The sequence below is a fragment of the Pleurodeles waltl genome, chromosome 12, assembly GCF_031143425.1.
Source record: "Pleurodeles waltl isolate 20211129_DDA chromosome 12, aPleWal1.hap1.20221129, whole genome shotgun sequence".
Taxonomy (NCBI): Eukaryota; Metazoa; Chordata; class Amphibia; order Caudata; family Salamandridae; genus Pleurodeles; species Pleurodeles waltl.
The window spans coordinates 446,133,864-446,146,889 of NC_090451.1; positions in this window are offsets into that span (position 1 = coordinate 446,133,864).

The following is a 13,026-nucleotide window of genomic DNA, read 5'->3' on the forward strand; positions in this document are numbered from 1 at the left end:
TGCTCGCGGCGGTGCTCGCGGCGGTGCTCTCGCCGGTGCTCTCGGCGGTGCCTGTGGCGGTGCCTGCGGCGGTGCTAGCGGCGGTGCAGGTGGCGGTGCTGGCCGTGGTGGAGGTGCTGGTGCTCCCAGTGGTGGAGGGAGGCTCCAGCCCTTCTCCTGCAGCCTCGGACGGCTGCCCACTGGGGCTGCTGCTGCTGGTATTGTTGTTACTGTCAGCAGTGCAGGTGGCGGTGCTCTCGGCGGTGCCTGCGGCGGTGCAGGTGGCGGTGCTGGCCGTGGTGCAGGTGCTGGTGCTGCCAGTGGTGGAGGGAGGTTCCAGCCATTCTGCAACCTCGGACGGCTGCCCACTGGGGCTGCTTCTGCTGACCGTAGTGGTGCTTGTGGTGGTGCAGGTGGCGGTGCTAGCGGCGGAGCTGCTGCCGGTGCTGGCTATGGTGCAGGTGGCAGTGCTGGCTGCGGTGCAGGTGGTGGTGCTGGGGGTTGTGCTGATACCCACCAGGCCTTCACCTGCAGCCTCGGATGGCTGCAGTGATTTGCCAGGTGTTTTGTGCCCCTTCCTCACCTTGCAGATGGTGGTGTCACCTTAGGTCTGGCAGCTGAAGTCTTTGAGGTGGCCTTGCTGGGTGGTTGTGGCTCTTTCCCCTTGCTGGATGCTGTCCCCCTCTTCACCTTGCCAGGTGGCAGAATGGTTTTGGACTTGGCAGGGGTTGGTGGAACACTGGCTGGGCTGATGGGTGCCCCCTTTGAGGCTGTGATAGCTGCAGGAATCACAGCTGATGTTGACTTGGTGGCTGAGGTGCTGGGCTGTATTCTGGACACCCTGGCCCAAGGGGAAGGACCGGGGGGGTAGTTAAGAGGTCAATGTTGCAAGGAAAAGCTTCTTAAACACACTGGGACGGGAAGAAGTAGAGGGTTTGGGAGTAGAGGAAAAGGGAGTGGTTGAATGAGATGCCTTTCTGCTGCGTTTGGGAGCAGGTGCATGGGCTGGATGCTGTTGTGAGGTGGATGGCTGTTGGGAGAGTGGGTGCTTGCATTTGCATACTTTGAGAGGAGGGGTCACAGACACCGCAGGAGAGGACACAGGGGGCGTGTGCATGGCTGTGGGGGTGGTGACTGCCATTGAGGGGTGTGTTGTGATTGGCGTGCTGGTGATGGAGTTAGTGAATGAGGAAGTACCTCATGCAGGTGTGAGTGGACACGCTACTGGGATGGAGGTGAACGATGAGGCGGAGGGGGACACAGTGGAGACACACAGGTCAGGCAGCCGCCATTTCAGGGGGGCACAGGGCATGGCACCTAACTGCGTCTCAGCAGACAACGGCATAGCAACTGACTCTCGGATTCACATACTGGTTCTGTAAAGGAAAAGATGCATCATTATTGCGATGGATGTGTGAATATGACCCTCTGCTCACCAGTTTCCTCCATAGGGTTCAACGGCTGAGGATGAATATGAGATGGCGACATCCTCCGATGTACAGACCTCTGGTGGACCTTGCGACAATGGAGGACAGACACGTTATCATTACATACAGACTTGATAGGGCCACAATCAAAGAACTGTGTGCCCAGTTGGACCAGACCCGATGTCAGCTATCCGCCAGCCAATAGGTATCTCCCCTCTAGTGCAGTGCTCCATTTCCTGGCAAGTGGTTCCTTCCAAACAACAGTGGCCATGGCATCAGGGATGTCTCAGCCAACTTCCTCCAACGTAATGACCAGAGTGTTGTCTGCCCTGCTGAAACACATGCGCAGCTACACCGTATTCCCCCGGGTGGAGGATTTGGCCACAGTGAAAGCTGACTTCTATGCCCTGGGACATATCTCCAACATCATTGGTGCCACTGCTGGTGCACATGTGGCATTTGATCCCACCCCTCCAAGAAATGAACAAGTGTTCGGGAACAGAAAAAGCTATCACTCTATGAATGTGCAGATGGTGCGTTTGGCTGACCAGTACATCTCCCACATGAATGCCAAGTATCCTGGCTCTGTGCATGACACCTTTATCTTGAGGAATAGCAGCATCCCATGTGTGATGGCTCAACTCCAGAGGCACCGGTGTGGCTAATAGGTGAGCCAAAGGTCCCCACCAAGTATATCTTGGTGTATGGATATGGGGTTGTCCCTAAGGTTGAGTGTGAGGCTAACTGGTATCCCTCGATATTTGCAGATGACTCTGGTTACCCCAACCTCTCATGGCTACTGACCTCAGTGAGGAATGCTAGGACAAGGACAGAGGAATGCTACAATGAGGCACACGGGCGAACAAGGCAGATAATTGAAAGAACCTTAGGCCTCATGAAGGCCAGGTTCTGGTGCCTCCATCTGCATGTTAGACCCCTGTACTACTCACCCAAAATGGTGTGCCAGATCATCGTTGCATGTTGCACAACCTGCCCTTGAGACGCCAGGTGCCTTTTCTGCAGGGGGATGAGCCTGGAGATGGTCTTGTGGCAGCGGTGGAGCCTGTGGACATTGAGGAAGAGGAGGCAGAGGAAGAGGATGTGGACAACAGAAGTAAAATAATACAGCAGTACTTCCAGTGACACACAGGTAATACACTGTAACTTCACTTTCCTTGGACATTTTACATGGCAGCCTGATTTCCCTATGTCTATGGCCACTTACTGTACCATTTGACATCTCTATTTTCAGATCTCTGTGGCCCTCTCTGGCTCCTGGTGTGTTTACTGCTGCCCACTAAAGGTCATTCCAATGTAAATTTAACTGTACATATGACTTGCAATGCTTTGGTAATGTTGCACTAATACATATTTGAATCATTTGACAGACTCCAGATTTGTATTTGTTCCAAGGGTGTTTATTTAAGTGTTCATAGGTAGAGGGGGATGTGCAATGGGCTGGGGTGATGGTGGAGGAAAGTTCAGGGTACAGTCCAGTCTCTTTGTATCACAGGTGCATTGTCCAAGGGGGCATAGGAAGGGGAGCAATGGCAGTACTAGGTGGACAGGGTGATAGAGTGGGACAGAAGGGTGACAACCAGGAGAGTCTTATTTCCTGGCAGGGGTCTTAGCAATGTTTTCTGGCTTTTGCCTGGATCGCAGGGACTGTTTGCGTGGTGGGTCTCCTTCTGCAGGGGGTGAGGTGCTGGTGGCCTGTTAGTCCCGTGGCAGGGCCTCCTGTCCACTAGCGCCGGTGGAGGGCTGTTCTTTGGGGTGGCTAGTGTCAAGTGCCTGTTGGTGTGCCACAGCCTCCCTCATGGTGTTGGCCATGTCACCCAGCACCCCTGCAATGGTGACCAGGGTGGTGTAGATGTGTTTGAGGTCCTCCCTGATCCCCAGGTACTGTCCCTCCTGCAGCCGCTGGGTCCCCTGCAACTTGGCCAGTATCTGGCCCATCGTATCCTGGGAATGGTGGTATGCTCCCAGGATGTTTGTGAGCACCTCCTGGAGAGTGGGTTCCCTGGTTTGTGCGGTTGCCTGGGGTCCCTGTAGTGGTGGGCACACTGCTAATTGACATGTCCTGGGGACAGAGGGATGGGCCAGCTTGGTGGGTGCTGTGCTGGTGATTCCTGAGGGGGGAGGCTCTGTGGTGGGTTGGGACTGTGGAAGGGTAACCGACTGTCCGGAGGTTCCTGATGGGCCAGGTTGGTCATCGTGATACAGGCGTGCAGAGCTGCTGGCATCACTGTGGGCCTCTTCTTGGGAGGGGGACTGGATGTTGCTGGCAAGTCCTCTCTGGTGACTTTGAGTAGTGGTCCTGTGGGGATGCAAATGCAGTGTTATTATAACTGCATGTGCCATCTTGTGCATGGTTATGATTTCCCTGTCAGCTTTGCCTTGTGTGCGTGGTGATTTTGTGGGCTAGGTGATTCTCTCTACTGGGCATGCTGTAGGGGTGGGTGTCCATGCACGTCTGTGATGGGGGTCCATGGATTGTTGTGGCATGCAGGGCTTGGTACTGGGATGGGTGGTTTGTGCTAATAGGGTATGTGTGAGGTGGTGGAGGGATGGGAGTGAGGGTGAGGGTGGGAATATGTGGTGGCATGCAGGTTGGTGGGTGATAGTAGAAAACATTAGACTTACCTGAGTCCAGTCCTCCTGCTACTCCTGCGAGGCCCTCAGGATGCATTATTGCCAAGACTTGCTCCTCCCATGTTGTCAGTTGTGGGGAAGGAGGTGGGGGTCCACCACCAGTCCTCTGTACTGCTACCTGGTGTCTTGCAACCACGGAACACACCTTCCCCCGTAGGTCGTTCCACTTCTTCCTGATGTTATCCCTTGTTTTGGGGTGCTGTCCTACGATGTCGACCCTGTGCACGATTCTCTGCCATAGCTCCCTCTTCCTAGCAATGGACGTCTTCTGCATCTGTGATCTGAATAGCTGTGGCTCTACCCGGATGATTTCCTCCACCATGACCTTTAGCTCCTCCTCAGAGAACCTGGGTTGTCGTTGGGGTGCAATGGATGTGGTGTGAGTGATATGTGTGAGGGTGTGTGGGGTACTGTCGTGGGGTGTGTGGTGTGAGGTGCGTGGATGGTGTATGGGTGATGGTGTTTTCTGGCTCTGATTGAGTGGGTGCTCCTGGCTTGTCTCTCTGTTTGCTATCTTTTTTTTCACTGTAAGTGGTTGGTGAGTAATATGTGTGTGTGTTTTATAGTGGTGTGGGTGTGTGGGTGTGGTGTGTGTATGTGTGTAAGGTGTGTGTAGTTTAAATTGTCTAATGTAGTGTAGTTTTGTAAGTGTGTGTGTATTTTGAGTGCGGCGGTGTGTACCTCCAATGGTTTACCGTGGTTGAAAGACCGCCGCAGTGATTCATGGGTCGTGATACTGTGTGCATATTCCTGTTGGCGTAATGGTGAGGGTTTTGCTATTGCCAATTTATCACTGACCTTTGGGATGGCGGACTTGTGTGGGTGTCTGTATAGTGGCGGATTTCTCAGTGTGGGTCATAATACCCATAGTGGAATACCACCGCTGTCACAGTATGTTGGTGACCTTCAGCACAGCGGTAGGCGGCATTTACTGCCAGGGTTGTAATGAGTTCCTTTATGTCTCTATTTGCCAATTATGTTTTGTGTTACTTACAACATCCCATGGAGGCAGTACCACTGCTGCTGACACACTTGGAGGATTTTGGGGTGGTGGCAGGGTTGCACATTAACAGACATAAGTCCCTGCTCTGCCCACTGGGGAAGCTGAGAGAGACCCTGGAAAGGGATCTACTTTAGATAGGTCTGTGATGGGAGAGTGCCTCTTTCTGGTATCTGGGCATTAAGGTGGGAGACTCACTGGATAAACAGCATCAATATAGTATAGAGCAACTTGTGATCTGTTTGACTAAATCTGTTCAGTTCTGGAATGCACTGCTGCTATCTATGCAAGGGAGAATTGCAGTAGCAAAAATGGTGTTTCTCCCCAGTGTCTTTATATAATCCAAAATGCTCTCAATACCCTGCCGTGTAGCCTTTTTCAAAACCCTTGTCAGCCTCTTGGTCTAACTGGGGTGGGCTGGGAAGAGGAGCCAGGTGGCATTGCCACTACATGAGAGCAACACACTTGAGGGAGGAATAGAACTCCCAGATCTGGAACTATATTATTACACATACACATTGCAACATGCATCACACTGGACACCCAAGGTGGACAATTGAGAATAGAAACTATTGCAAGCTACTTATGGCATGCACACATTACTGGTACTGCTTATGCGTGGTTCATGTACGTCATACGAAATGCCCTATCCGAATACACAGATGGTGAAAGTGCAGGAGTTAATGGTAACCAGGGTACTGAAGAGGCCGCCCTTTGATAGCGAACTTATTACCTGAACACTGCAGCCCTTAAGCATAATCACTTATGACATGTCAGTAGTGCATTGAAGAGGAGGATGACAGACACTAGGTGACCTCTACCCAGGGGAGACATTCCTCACATGCGCTGGGATGCGGAAAGCTTTTGTGGTGGGTGGAAGCCAATTCTTGCAATGTGGCAAACTGGTGAGTGTGGCATGGGAAATCTGGATGGACTTCCTGCCTCAACAGACAGAAACCTCACACTGAATGCCGATGGCTGGGGCAGCACGACATAAGGTGATTTACCTCTATAAGCACTCAAGGTAGACAGGTTCAGGACTGAACCTGCAGCCCACTGGGCATAGGGGGAGGCATTGGTAGTGCCCCTAACTGATTTGGGGGAGAGTGTGACCTGCGAACTGGTGAAACTGGTCTCATGCAATGATAGATGGAAGCTAGTGCATTTCAATTATGTGTGTCACACATATTTAACTCCAGGTAAACTCAGTGGGATGTACGGTAGCTGGAGTATGGATTGTCCCAGAGGTGGGAGAAAGAGAGCTTCCTTTCCCTAGGGTGCATGCCTATTTAGTACAAGTGGTTACCCAGCTGTAAACAGCGATTTTGCTGACTGTTGAGGAATCGCAACTGGGGTGCCTGCTGTGTATTGATCAACAACATACAGGGGATAAAATGCCCTGGAGTTCGCTTCCATTAGCTATGGTACTAGCTAAGAGATGGGTGGCCATAAGGTGGCTGAATACGAGACCCTCTTCCATTTCTTTATGGTATAATGATGTTATTCAGTAGTAACTGGTGGAGCAGGTGGACATGAAGCTCAACTGATGACATGATAAACTGCAGGAGGACATGCACATGAGGATGGGTGGGAGTAGTGAACAGGGCACACAATCTCAAGGTACATTGTAGACTGGCACACAGTAGCATCTGTTGGGTGCTGAAAAGGGGTAAAAAACTGCTTTGGTATTGGCATGAGTTATAGGTACCAAGGAGGTGGGGCAATTCAGGGGATTAGATGTATCGATGTTTGAGGACTACTAATGTACTATTTGAAACAATGACTGTGGAGGGTATTGGAGACAAGACTGAGGTTGTTATTCCCATCTATAACTATACTGCAAAGTGAAATGGTGCAGTTCAAGGTATTTTTACTGCCATTTAAGAACTAAATATAAGGTTACAAACAATATTTAATGAAAACACATCATGAAACTCTTACCGTATGTTGTCCAATTTTTTGAACTCCTATTACTGAAAGCATAGGAGTGAAAGAGACACACAAAATGTCAGGGAGTTTCTATCCGCAAGTGCAGTACAGTTCACATTGCAGCCATCAGTTCAATATGAATAGGACAAAAGTGGGCTATAACATTATTTCTTAAATTATAAATGATAATGCTGTGATAAAGGCATCACCTGGTCCTATATCTCCTGGATTGTCCTCCAATTCTCTTCATTGTCTATTGTTAACATGATAGCCCCAACTTTTTAACTGTTGTGCAGCACAAAAGTAATAAAGTTCATTCCTTCCTGTTTTACTGGATGCCATAATCCTTTTGTTTTTTTCACCTATCTCTGCTTCCTGTGGTTGCTGGCTAAGTGACAGAAGAGCAACAATATGGTGTCTGGGAAAGGTCTCCTTTTTAAACCTTTTTTAATTGAGACACTTGAGGTGTAGGGCTAAACAAATGCTGCATCCTTCACAGGTTTGATATGATCAGTCATTAATGTCCGACAAAGTGAAATAGTGAAACAGCACGATTTGTTAACTGCCATTCAAGACTTAGACATAGGGATAAAAACCCAATCTGATAAGAATAGGTCTCTTTGGCAATCTATGACACAGCATTGTACAATTATGGTGGAGCCCTAATTTCTTTCCATTGAAGCAATACATTTAGAGTAAGGCAAAAAATATAGATATCTGGGCACATGGATATTCTGCAAATCCTCTGCGGATGAATCCGCAGAGTCACAAGCAAAAGGAAGAATGTGATTGGCTGGCTACAACTTTTCAGGGAAGTTGCAGCTGACATTTTCTTTCATCGGGGAACAGACCCCAGGGCTGAAATGGGGGCTGCAATGGAAGTAAAGGGGTCAGTGTAATGGTTTTCTGAAACCATGGGGCATATTTAGATGTCATAAAACTTTAATTGATGGGTTTAAATAGTGTAAAGCATTTTTTTTTCTGTTTCGCAAAATCCACAGATTCACCCGTTGGGGCCCAAAGCCGCACCCAGTGTGAATCTGTGGGTGAAACAGCAGATTTCGCAAACCATTAAAAAAAAATGATATATTTATTTTCATACCTACTCTCACTCCTAGACACACCTTTGCAAACCCACCCTCACAATCAGACCAATACTCTCACACCAAGAGAGACTCTCACACATACCTCCACACCCAGACACTCTCACACACCACTCTCACACTCAGACACTCTCTCAACCACTCTCACACTCAGAGACACTCTCATATGCACTCTGATACCCAGATACTCTCATACCCAAAAACTCTCACACCCACTTTCAGACATAGATAGACACTCTAACATCCACTCTGACATCCGGACATCGTTCTGACACCCACTCTCATACCAAAAAATACACTCTCACACCCACTCTCACACCCAGACAGACATTCCCAATCCCACACCCAGACAGACACTGTCACATCCATTCTCACACTCACAGAGACACTCTCATGTCTACTCTGACATCCAGACAGCTCTATACCTAGCCTCATTCCCAGAGGGACACTCTCACACGCAGACCGACAATCTCACATCAACTCTCATACCCAGACAGACACTATCACACCCACTCTCACTCACAGATACCCTTACACTCCCTTTCACACCCAGACACTCTAACACCCACACTTACACTCAGTCAGAGATTCTCACACCCACTCTTGCACACAGAGAGACCCTCACATACACTCTCACATTCAGAGAGAAGACTTGTACACACACAATCACACCCAGAAAGACATTCTCACCCCCACTCTCACACTTAGAGACTATCACACCCACATTTACATGTATATACACACTGTGACACTTACACTCACACCCAGAGAGGCACTTTCCTACTTACTCCAACACCCAGATATTGTTACACCTATTCTTACATGCAGACAAGCACTGCCACATATCCTCTGATATCCAGAAATTCTCAAGTATAGTTTCATACAAAAAATGGAAAGTGGAGTAGATCTGAGCACAGCGCTGTAGTTCAATGAGGTATTTTTGAACTAAAATGCAGGTAGTTGGCTGAAACTTATCAGCAAAGTTCAGACGCCGTTTTGTTTATTTGAGGTAATGGTCCCTGGGGCTGAAATGGGGGCTGCAATGGAAGTAAAAGGGCCAGGGTACAGGATCCCTGAGCCCATGGGGACTTATTTAACTATGATAAAACATTAATTAATGGCTTAAAAAAGTGCAAAGCAATTTTGTTTGTTGTGCAAAATCCGTGGATTCATTTGGGGGTCCCAACACAGTCCCCGGTGTGAATTCACAGGTGAATCCATGGATTTCGTGAAATGTACAAAATATATATTGACTTTCACTCCCATTCTCACTCCTAGACACACACTGTCAAACCCACTCTCACAGTCAGAGAGATACACCAAGGGAGACTGTCACACACACTCTCACACACAGACACACCCTCTTACACCTACTCTCAGAACCAAATAGACAATCTCATACCCACTCTCACACCCAAATAGACACTCTCACACCCACTCTCTCACCCACACAGACATTCTCACACTCACCCTCAGACAAACACTCACATCTACTCTCATACTCAGAGAGAAACACTCACATCCACTCTAACATCCAGGCAGAGACTCTCATACCCACTCTCACACCTAAACATATATTCCTACATCCCCTCTATCATTGAGACAGACACTCTCATACCAACCATCACACCCATGTAGAAACTCTCACATCCCCCTGATATCTAGACAGACACTCTCACTCACACCTTCTCTCACACCCAGACACTCTCACACCCCCATGACATCTAGACAGACACTCTCATATTCACTCTCACACTCAGAGAGATACTTTCACACCCACTCTCACACCCGGACAGACATGCTCACATCCATTCTCACACTCAGAGATACACTGTCAAATCCACTCTGACTTCGAGACAGACACTCTCCCACCTTCTCTCACACCCAGACACTCTCACATCCCCTATGACATCCACTCTCACACTCAGAAGGACACTCTCAGATGTGCTCTGATATCTGGACAGACACTCTCACACCCACTCTCACTCCAGACACTCTCACACCCGCTCTCACTCCCAGACACACCCTTTTACACCCACTCTCACAACCAGACAGTCTCACACTCAGAGAGACACTCTGATGCACACTCTCACATCCAGAGACACACTCTCATACCCAGTTTAACACTGAGACTCTTACATGCACTCTCACACTCAGAAACTCTCAGAGCTACTTTTACATCCAGACAGATAGTCTCACACCCACTCTCACACAATGAGGCACCACCTCAAAACCACTCTCACACCCTGCCACACCCTCTCACACTCATCCTCATAATCAGACACTCTCACAGGCACTGTCTCACCAAGAGAGACTCTCACTTGCATTCTTACCTTCAGTAAGAAGAAATTCTAACTGATACTGAGAGAGAAATATACACAACAGCAAAGACACTTAATAGTTATGTGTTGTATAATGTATTTTGATTTATAATGTGTTAATATGAATGGTAATCAATAAACTGTCCATAACAACTTTAAATAATATAAATAATAGCTATATCATAACATTAATGAAATGTAGAACAATTAATATAGAAAGATTACAGTTCTATTTTCACACATAAGACTGAACTCTTAGCTAGCTTATATGTAGAGGAGAGTATTTTGTTATTATGAGGTGAAAGAAATTCTTGCCATCAATAAAAACAAAACTGTCCACTAAGCTAGGATGTAGTCCATGAAGCAGGATTTTTTTGGGTAGAAAGAGAAAACACGTCCTTCTAAGTTTCACTGGCTTAAATGTACAGTTAGAAACTCTTGTGGTTAAATATATAATGAGTTTTTAGGCCATACTACAAGTGATATACCTATTAACAAAATCTTAAAGGCACTGAGACATCCATTCAAAGAGTGAGAAAGGCAATTATGCATAAATGCACACGCTCAGGCACTAGTTATTTTTCACACATTATTTGAGTCAGTTGCTCAGACAGATACATACCTCCGTACTCACTATATTAACCTGGACATTTGGTGCAAAACTCATAGAGGTACCAATACACTCACTAAGATATGTAGGTAAGTACTGACAAAACCTACTCTTACTTGCACAGAAGTAGTTCTTTAAATATGGCTCAGGTCTATTGCCACAGAAACTGGTTGGTTAGTTTTAGTGTCATGTTGATTTGCCATTAGAAAGACTGCTTGTTAATTCTTTAAGTGTTGTTTTACTAACTAGTTGAGTACTCAGCTAGGCTATACATAGATTGTAGAGGATGGTGCTCTGAAGTTAAAAGGTAAAAATGCCCTTCTTAATCTTACTAAGCTGGATGTCCTCTTACAGACTTCCACACTCATGTATATGCAGTATAGAGGCCATACTGCAACTGATATCCTTTTTTAGAAAAGGATAGAGCCAATGACAAATTCACAAAGGGCATTTACCAGTAGTATTTTGGGGCCTGATGTATCAAACATTTTTGCAATCACAAATTGCCCAATGGGCCACTTGCTATCGTAAAAATGCATTTTGGTGTGTAACAAGACCAATTTGCGATTCGGTCACTTGTCACCGAATCGCAAATTGGATTTGCGACTACATACTGATTCAGTATTAGGCAGGGCCGTGTCAAGGGCGTCCCTTCGCAATACCGAATCGCAGAGGTATGTATGATTGTTTTGTGACCGTAAATGCGGTCGCAAAGCAATCACAGTTACCACCAATTTCAAATTGGTGGTAACCCATTCGCAAAGAGGAAGGGGTCCCCAAGGGACCCCTTTCCCTTTGTGAATGCATGCGAAAACGTTGTTTAAGATCAGGCAGTCATCCCACGGACCACTGCCTACTCTTAAAAAACAAAAAGAAAACTTTTCCTTTTTCATATTTAAATGCATCCAGTTTTCTTTTAAGGAAACAGGTTATGTGCCTTTAGTTGGTGATAAAGATGACTTGTCATCTGGGAATGTTTCATTCAATGTGCATTTATTCTTGGTAATAATGTGTTTACTTGACTACTGCTGATTTTCAGTGTACTGAAAACGTGTGTGATCATCTGCCAACTGCTTGTGTAGCAGGGCTATTACTGATACATGTTGTTTTTGGTCTAATTATGTTCTGTGCAATACTGTTGTGTGTGTTGTGTCAATGCTTTACACAATGCATCTTTGATAAGCCTGACTCCTCGTGCCAAGCTACTAAGGGGAGGAGCAGGTGTTATCTTGGGTGTGTGGCTCTTTTGTCCTGACGAGAGTAGTGGTCCCTGTCTGACTGAGGTGCCCACCCTAGCCAACCACAAACCCCATTTCTAATAGTTTGCATATACATTTTTGTTATTAATAAATGGAAATAAATTGAGTTGGTAGTCTGGTAATATTGAAGGATTAGTGTGAAAAATGTTGATGCTAATCCTGCATAGCACCCAGAGGCTCATTGAAAATAATGCACTTTTTTGCCCCCCCTAGTGCCAGAAAGCCCCCCCTTGCATACATTATGCCTGGCAGAGGCATAGTGGCGCAAGGGGTTCACAAAGTTGCATAATGCAAACATTTGTATATATGCCACAGCGTTTTTGGTCTTCCAACACCACATTAACATAACAAAATTATGCTAATGCGGTGTTGGAAGGGCTCTAGGCCGTCCTAATTATGGGACTTGGTGTTTGGTATATGTGCATGATTTTAAGAAATGAAGTAGAACTGGTATTTCTCTTTCACATGGGATTATGGTGCTGTTGTGAAAGTGTAATGAACTTTTGACCTCCTGCTCCAACAGAAGGTTGCAAGGTAGGTTAGGATGGTAATGAAGCTGGAGAAGCATGTGGGGATAAGATAAAAAAAGACTATACTGTGACTTTGTAATTACAGTTCTAGTGAAGACAATTTTTTTTAAAGTGTTTCATTTTGAGAAAAGTATTTTAATAAAACAGTAATGTATATGGTAGTATTTCACAATATAATGACATTTGTACTCCCATGTGAGACTGCTGATCCATCTG